Source organism: Macaca nemestrina, chromosome 1, assembly GCF_043159975.1.
Source record: "Macaca nemestrina isolate mMacNem1 chromosome 1, mMacNem.hap1, whole genome shotgun sequence".
In the NCBI taxonomy this organism is placed as follows: domain Eukaryota; kingdom Metazoa; phylum Chordata; class Mammalia; order Primates; family Cercopithecidae; genus Macaca; species Macaca nemestrina.
In genome coordinates, this window is record NC_092125.1 from 29,622,029 (window position 1) to 29,629,459 (window position 7,431).

At 39.3% G+C, this 7,431-nt stretch overlaps 1 non-coding gene across 1 annotated transcript; it reads left to right on the forward strand.

Annotated features, from left to right (window-relative positions):
* The first annotated feature begins 1,943 nt into the window (after window positions 1–1,943).
* LOC112427289 (small Cajal body-specific RNA 20) lies at window positions 1,944–2,049 on the forward strand. The gene has a single exon (XR_003018795.1). It is a non-coding gene; the product is annotated as a small Cajal body-specific RNA 20 (non-coding RNA).
* Window positions 2,050–7,431: the final 5,382 nt, after the last annotated feature.

A 7,431-nucleotide genomic window follows, 5' to 3' on the forward strand; every position in this document is an offset into this window, starting at 1 on the left:
AGGAACTGGAGCTCTTCTCCTCACAGGCCGAGTAGTATTTCTTTGTATATAAGCACCACATTTTCTTTATCCATTCCTCTGTCAATGGACACTTAGGCTGCTTCTATACGCTGTTGTGAATAATGCTGCAATAAACATGGGAGCACAGATGTCTCTTCCACATACTGATTTCATTTCATTTGGATAGATACCCAGTAGTGGAATGGTGGCAACATGGATGAACCTGGAGGACACTATGCTAAGTGGAATAAGCAAGACACAGAAAGACAAACATGATTTCAATCATGTATGGAATCTAAAAAAGTTTATCTCACAGAAGTAGAGAATAGAATAGTTGTTACCAGAGGCTGTGGAGGGGAAAGGGAATGGGGGCATAGGAAGCAATTGGTCAAAAAGTACAAAGCGACTGTTAGAAGAAGTTCTGGTATTCTAGTCACAGTAGGGTGACAATGGTTAACAATATTGTATATTTCAAAAAAGCTAGAAGAGAGGATTTTGAATGTTCTCACCAGAAAGAAATGATAAACGTGGCCAGGCATGGTGGCTCACGCCTGTAATTCTAGCACTTTGGGAGGCTGAGGAGTGTGTATCAACTGAAGTCAGGAGTTCCAGATCAGCCTGGCCAACATGGCAAAACCCCAACTCTACTAAAAATACAAAATTAGCTGGGCATGGTGGCAGGCGCCTATAATCCTACATGGTGGCAGGTGCCTGTAAGCTACTTGGGAGGCTGAGGCAGGAGAATCGCTTGAACCTGGCAGGCAGAGGTTGCAGTAAGCTGAGATTGCACCGTTGCACTCCAGCCTGAGAGACGGAGCAAGACTTCATCTAAAAAAAAAAAAAAAGAAAAGAAAGACCAGCAAAGTCAAGAGTCAAAGGAGCAGTGTTGAAGTTGGGAGCTTTAAGAAAAAGGAGTTTTGGAACAGTTATCTTAGCAGATAAATATGCATGGCAAATGGTAAACAAGTGAGTGGCTGAGCAGCTGTGAGGATTCAGGCTAGAATAGTGATTTTTAACTACTCCTTTAAATCAAGGACTGTCCTGCATGATACTTTGTGTAGAACAAACACACACTAAATATTGTTGAATTGATTCTAATTTTTTAAAGTTTTCTTTTGAATGAGAGGAAAAGACAAGAGAAAAAAAGAAAACAAGGAAAGTGAAAGCAAGAGAGTGTTTCAGCTTTCCCAGGGCATGGGAATCTCGGAAGCGCTTTGCTTCAGCTTTCCCAGGGCATGGGAATCTCAGAAGTGCTTTGCTTGCTTAATGACCTTTACCAAGTCACCTTTTCAATACTGGCTTCATTTCCTAGGCAGCAAAACAGGGGAAATAATCTCTGCCTCCTTTTTGTCTTCCAAGAACATCATAAATAAATAATATTTATTATTTAGTAAAATAATATTTGTATACTCTTAGTAAAATAATATTTGTATACTCTTTTGGTTGCCTTATAGAAAAGAGAATATTTAATTTCCTCATTTTTATAGATTTGCTTCTCTTTTCTGGGCTGTTTATTATTATAGATTGGTTAGCAAGAGTTTGGCCTGTTGACATTGATTTTAAGACAATAGAAGGGGAAATAATACGAGCAATGAAAATTTGTGCCAAAAATAAAATGGAGAAATGAAATGAAAGGAAAGGATGTTTGATTACTTTCAACCTTACCAGTCAATATCATTGTCTTTAAATATCTCTTGGAGTTTCATGCAATTATTCTATCTCATCAGTACACTTGAAGTTGCATTTTAATTTCATGATTGATTTCCAGGAGACAGTTTCTCTTTGTATTTTACTCATAAAGTATAAATAAGCAAAATGATTATTTTTAAAAGTTAACCAGACAATACCTTTCTAAATATCATCCATGGTTTGCCAAGTCACCTATCCAAGTTTCCCTATGCTGAGGTAGATCACATGTCTATTTTTGATCATTAATAATAAGCTACCCCTTTTCTCCTCAGCCAAGGCTGGAGGCCAAGATCAGCCCTCAGGGATCATCATCAGGACTGCCATGAGCTGAGCCACCTTGTTTTCCTGCCGCAAACATGTGAAAAGAAAGAAAAAAGAAATAATAATAGTAATAATAATAAAGCAGTTTTCCTTCTGGCTCTGGGTTTGTTGTTATTTTGTGTAAGACCAACCCCTCCCCGCTTTTAAAGGGAATTATTTAACCAAAAAACTCCCTAGCATCTTTTCTGTGACTCTGAATTCATAATGTTGGTTATAATGTATGCTTTAATGTTAGGCAGGTCCAAGTCTGAAATATGGATTATAAAATTAACTGTAGGAAATCTGGCCGCAGCCCCAGGGATAGCCACTGTGTTAGTCTGTTCTCACATTGCTATAAAGAACTACCTGAGACTGAGTAATTTATAAAGAAAAGAGGTTTAATTGGCTCATGGTTCCATAGGCTGTACCGAAAGCATGGCTGGAAGGTCTCAGGAAATTTACAATCATGGCAGAAGGGCAAAGGGAAAGCAAGCATGTCTTCAGGAGGAAGAGAATGAAGTGGGGAGTGCCACACACTTTTAAACCATTGGATCCTGTGAGGACCCACTGCCATGGGAACACCAAGGGGAAAATCTGCTCTTAAGATCCAGTCACCTCCCACCAGGTCCCTCACCCAGCACTGGGAATTACATTTCAACATGGGATTTGGAAGGGACACAGAGCCAAACTGTATCAGCCACCCTTATGTAGTAATTTTAAAGAAAGATTTTTGGCAATTGCTGTGCCATCATTTTTTCCCTAATCCTTTATAAATAGAGCAACAGTTAATTGTCCAACTATTTTAAAAATGTCATGATAGAAAATTTTAAAATGTACTTGGGTTTAGAATCATTTTGACAATTTTGGGTTGGGGGGCATGGGGAGACTAGATCTTACTCCATCACCTAAGTTGGAGTGCAGTGGCGTGATCATGGCTCACTGTAGCCTTGGACCCCTGGGCTTAAGGCATCCTCCCGTCTCAGCCTCCTGAGCAGCTGGGACTATAGGCATGTGCTTCTTGAAGAATTGCTCTTGACAGAGAACTTTATGTTTTGGTACCTATTAACTGCAATGTAGTACTAGGAGGATACTCTTGAAGATAAATGTCAGAGTTTACATTTTTGAAGTTTTATTTTTTAAAATGGGTGCACAAGTTTTTTGAGTCTGCATTAGATTTCAGGGTTCCGGCCTGACACAGGGCTCCAGAGGTGCAGCTGAGTCAGCGTCAGCATCCATGTGCATAGCAACATTTCCCCATCTGCTCTGTGGTTGCTGTTGCCATATGCCCTTGATTTTCCTGGCTTCTCTTAATTTTAGTTATTGTAAATTTTTTGGTTCCATAATTTACATTGAAAAATAGATTATAATTCTCTGGTGAATTTCTATATCTTTTTGTCTATTTTCTTGAACATTTCAGTCAGTCCTTGTTTGCTAATCTAATACATGGATTACCTATGGGTTACTTTCTATTGTCTATTTTTTCTTGACTTTTGATCGTACGACTCTGTCTTTTAGCATGCCTAATAAGTTTGGATATTTCTTCAATATTAAATACTGAATATAAAATATTGAGTATAAAATAATTCATCATTAGTTTGAGTATTTGGCATTGCAGTTTTCCTTTGTTAGAGTTAAGAATGTTTTTATGTTTTCAATTTTTACTCTTTTATAAGCAAGGAGATTCTACATCCTCTGCTGACATTCATTTGAAACATTAAAACAAAATCCATGAAAAGTTGGTCTCGGAGTCATAGTTATACTTCCCTGAATTAAAATGACATCACAAATCACAAGGGGTCCATTAGAGTTCCTTGCCTGAGGTGCTATAGTCATAAGTGGTATATAAGCAGTTATTTAGAAGGAATGGAATGGTGTCAGCAAAATACCTTAAATAGATACATTTCAGATTTTCTTCACATGATGAAAAATTGAAGTGAAACAATAAGTCTTTTGCTAACAAGATTAAAAAAAAACATAGGCAAATTATCCCTAAGAACCAAACTGGCCTTTCTAATTTATTCTTTACATGATTACAGAGTCAAAGTAGAACCCAAAGTATGAGAATATAATGTCTTATGATCATGAAGAATCATTCATGGAACCTCTGTTGTGTGAGAGGAATTGTGTAATGTGATGGGTCCTCAGATATTTTGTTGTTGTTGTTTTGAGATGGGGGTCTTGTTCTGTTGCCCAGGCTGGAGTGCAGTGGCGTGATCTTGGCTCACTGCAACCTCTGCCTTCCAGGTTCAAGTGATTCTGTTGCCTCAGTCTCTCAAGTAGCTGGTACTACAGACATGAACTATCACACCCAGCTAATTTTTGTATTTTAAGTAGAATGGGGTTTCACTATGTTGGCCTGGCTGGTCTCAAACTCCTGATCTCAAGTGATCTGCCTGCCTCAGCTCCCAAAGTGTTAGGATTACACCATGCCCAGCCAGGTCCTCAGGTTATTTAAAGGTGTATGTCTACTGTCTGAACCCTGAAGCCTGGGTGGTGAGCCACGGCTATGGTGCCCAGCCAAGAAGCAGGTGTCCCTGAGAACCTACCAAGAAAAAGTTGCATTGCTCAAATGCAGTAGGCAAAGAGCCAGAAAATTAGCTTAGAAGGAGCTTAAAGACAGGTGGTAGTTGCGAACCTCTAGAGCTCTCCTGCGGCCGTCCAGGAGTGCCCTGCATGTAAGTCCTAATAAACTCATCTACTTGTCGAACTGGACATCTGAGTCATTCTTTGTTCTCTCGGCACCCTCCTAATTTGAATGGGGAGCAGGGTGGCGGGACTTATAGTCCCAAGTTTTTCTCATAACAAGCTCTGTGCATAATTAACACATAAATGTACCAAGAACCCTTTTGGCAATCTGGTGAAGTTAATGGACCACTTAGAATGTTTCCAGATATATCAAAATAAAATACACAGAATTACAGAGTAACCCTGTGATATTGAAATAATGTTATCACACATTTTAAAGGTAAAATTTGTGAAATATTAATATCTATGCTTTTTAACTTATTAAATAACAAAATCTAATGGCAGGCCTAATTTTTGTCATAATTTTGAATTAATAATGAGCATAAACTATTTCAAGACAGTTACGATTGTAATGTAGGACCATCTTAGTGATTTGGTAACAAAATCGCAGGTACAGCTAGTACTACTGACGGTTTTGATTTTTTGAGGAGGGCAACATTTATAATAAAGGAAATGCTGACTTAATGGAAATAAAGATGTCATTTGTTCCCCATCCAAGTTCACAGACCTTCTGAATTCTCTCCATGGTTCCTCAAGCCTCCCTAGGTTTGGAACTCCTACTTTAAGTATTTTATCCTTTTCCACAAGGTGTGGACAACTTTGAGAATACTGGGAGGTTCTGAGCAAAGAACAATGACTTCCTCACCTGTAGGGCCCAGGCATGAAAGATCTTACTTGTTGGCAGGGTTGCACTTCCTGACCAGAATGCAGGTGTTCTGCTTGCTAGTCTGCCTATAGCCCTGCCTTGCCCGGTACCCTTGTACCATTGAGAACCTTGGAGTTGGACTGACAATCAAAAATCATCTCGTACAATCAACATACCTTTTCATGAAAAAAATGGTTGAGTTTTTACCAGGAGGCAGGCCCTGAGCTATACATGTAACACACCTGACTATCACAGCAACTCCCTGAGGTAGAAGTGATTCTTCCCAGTTTACATAGACTCATTTGTTCATTCAGAAAGAAAAATATATTAGTTATCTATTGTGTATCCATTACTAAGGTAGGTGTGTGGTTTAAAATTCAGACATAGGCCAGTCACGATGGCTCACGCCTGTAATCCTAGCGCTTTGAGAGGCTGAGGTGGGCAGATCGCTTGAGCCCAAGAGTTCGAGACCAGCGTGGGCAACATGGTGAAACCCCATCTTTCCAAAAAAAAAATAAAAAAAAATCCCTAAAACCACAAAAATCAGCCAGGCATGGTGGCAAGCGTCTGTAGTCCTGGCTACTCAGCAGGCTGCGGTAGAAGGATCACCGGAGCCTGGGAGGTCAAGGTTACAAGTGAACTGAGACCACACCACTGCACTCCAGCCTGGCTGATAGAGTGACAGCCTATTTCAATAATAATAATAATAATAATAAAATAATAAGAAGAATAATAAAGAATAAAATACAGACATAGTTGCTGTCCTAATAGACTTTATATTCTAGTAGGAAAGACAGACAAAAATATATAAATTATCTAATTACAAATTGTGATAAGTCTTTTAAAAAGAACAAACAAGCTGTTGAGACTGAGACTCATGGGGGACCTACTTAAAGGAATAGGATTGTGAAGGGAGCTATCTCTGAGGAAGTAACATTTACGCTGAAAGTAGAAGTATGAAAAGAAACCAATCATGCAAAAAGCAAGAGTGTCCCAGGCAGAAAGGACAGCAAGAGCGAAGGCTGTTAGGCAGGAAAGATTTTGGCATTTTAAGAAAGTATTATTTTTAAAAGTGTGGTAAAAAACATCACAAACAATTTACCATCTTAAGCCAGGCACAGTGGTACACACCTGTAATCCCAGCACTTTGGGAGGCAGAGGAGAGATGATCACTTGAGGCCAGGAGTTCGAGACCACACTGGCCAACACGGTGAAACCCCATCTCTAGCAAAACAATACAAAAAATTAGCTGGGTGTGGTGGCACACCCCTGTAATCCCAGCTACTTGGGAGGCTGAAGCACAAGAATCTCTTGAACCCAGGAGGTGGAGGTTTCGGTGAGCCAAGATTGCACCACTGCACTCCAGCCTGGGCAACAGATTGAGACTCCATCTCAAACAAAACAAAACCCAATTTACCATCTTAACCATTTCTAAGTGTACAGTTCAGTGGTGTTAACTACATTCACATTGTTGTGCAATAGATGTCTAGAACTTCCTCATCTTACAATACTGAAATCTATACCTATTGAAAAACAACTCCTCATTCCTGGTCCCCGAGCCCTTGGCAACTACAATTCTACTTTCTGCTTCTATCATTTGACTACTTTAGATACCTCATATAAGTGGAATCATTCAGTATTTATCTTTTCTGTGACTGGTTTATGTCACTTAGCATAATGTTCTCAAGGTTTATCCATATTGTATCATGTGACAGGATTTCTCTCTTTTTCAAGCAGAATAATATTCCACAGCACGTATACACCACGTTGTTTATCCATTCATCCATCCATGGACATTTGGGTTGCTTCCAACTCTTGGCTATTGTGAATAGTGCTGCAGTGAACATGGGTATGCGAATATCTATTCAAGAGTCTGCTTTAAATTATTTTGAATATATACCCAGTGGTGGGTTTGCCAGATCATGTGGTAATTCTCCTTTTACATTTTGAGGAACTTCCATACTGTTTTCCACAGTGACTGCACTGTTTTATATTCCTACCAATAGTTCACAGGGTTCCAGTTTTTCCACATCCTCAATACTTGTTTTCTG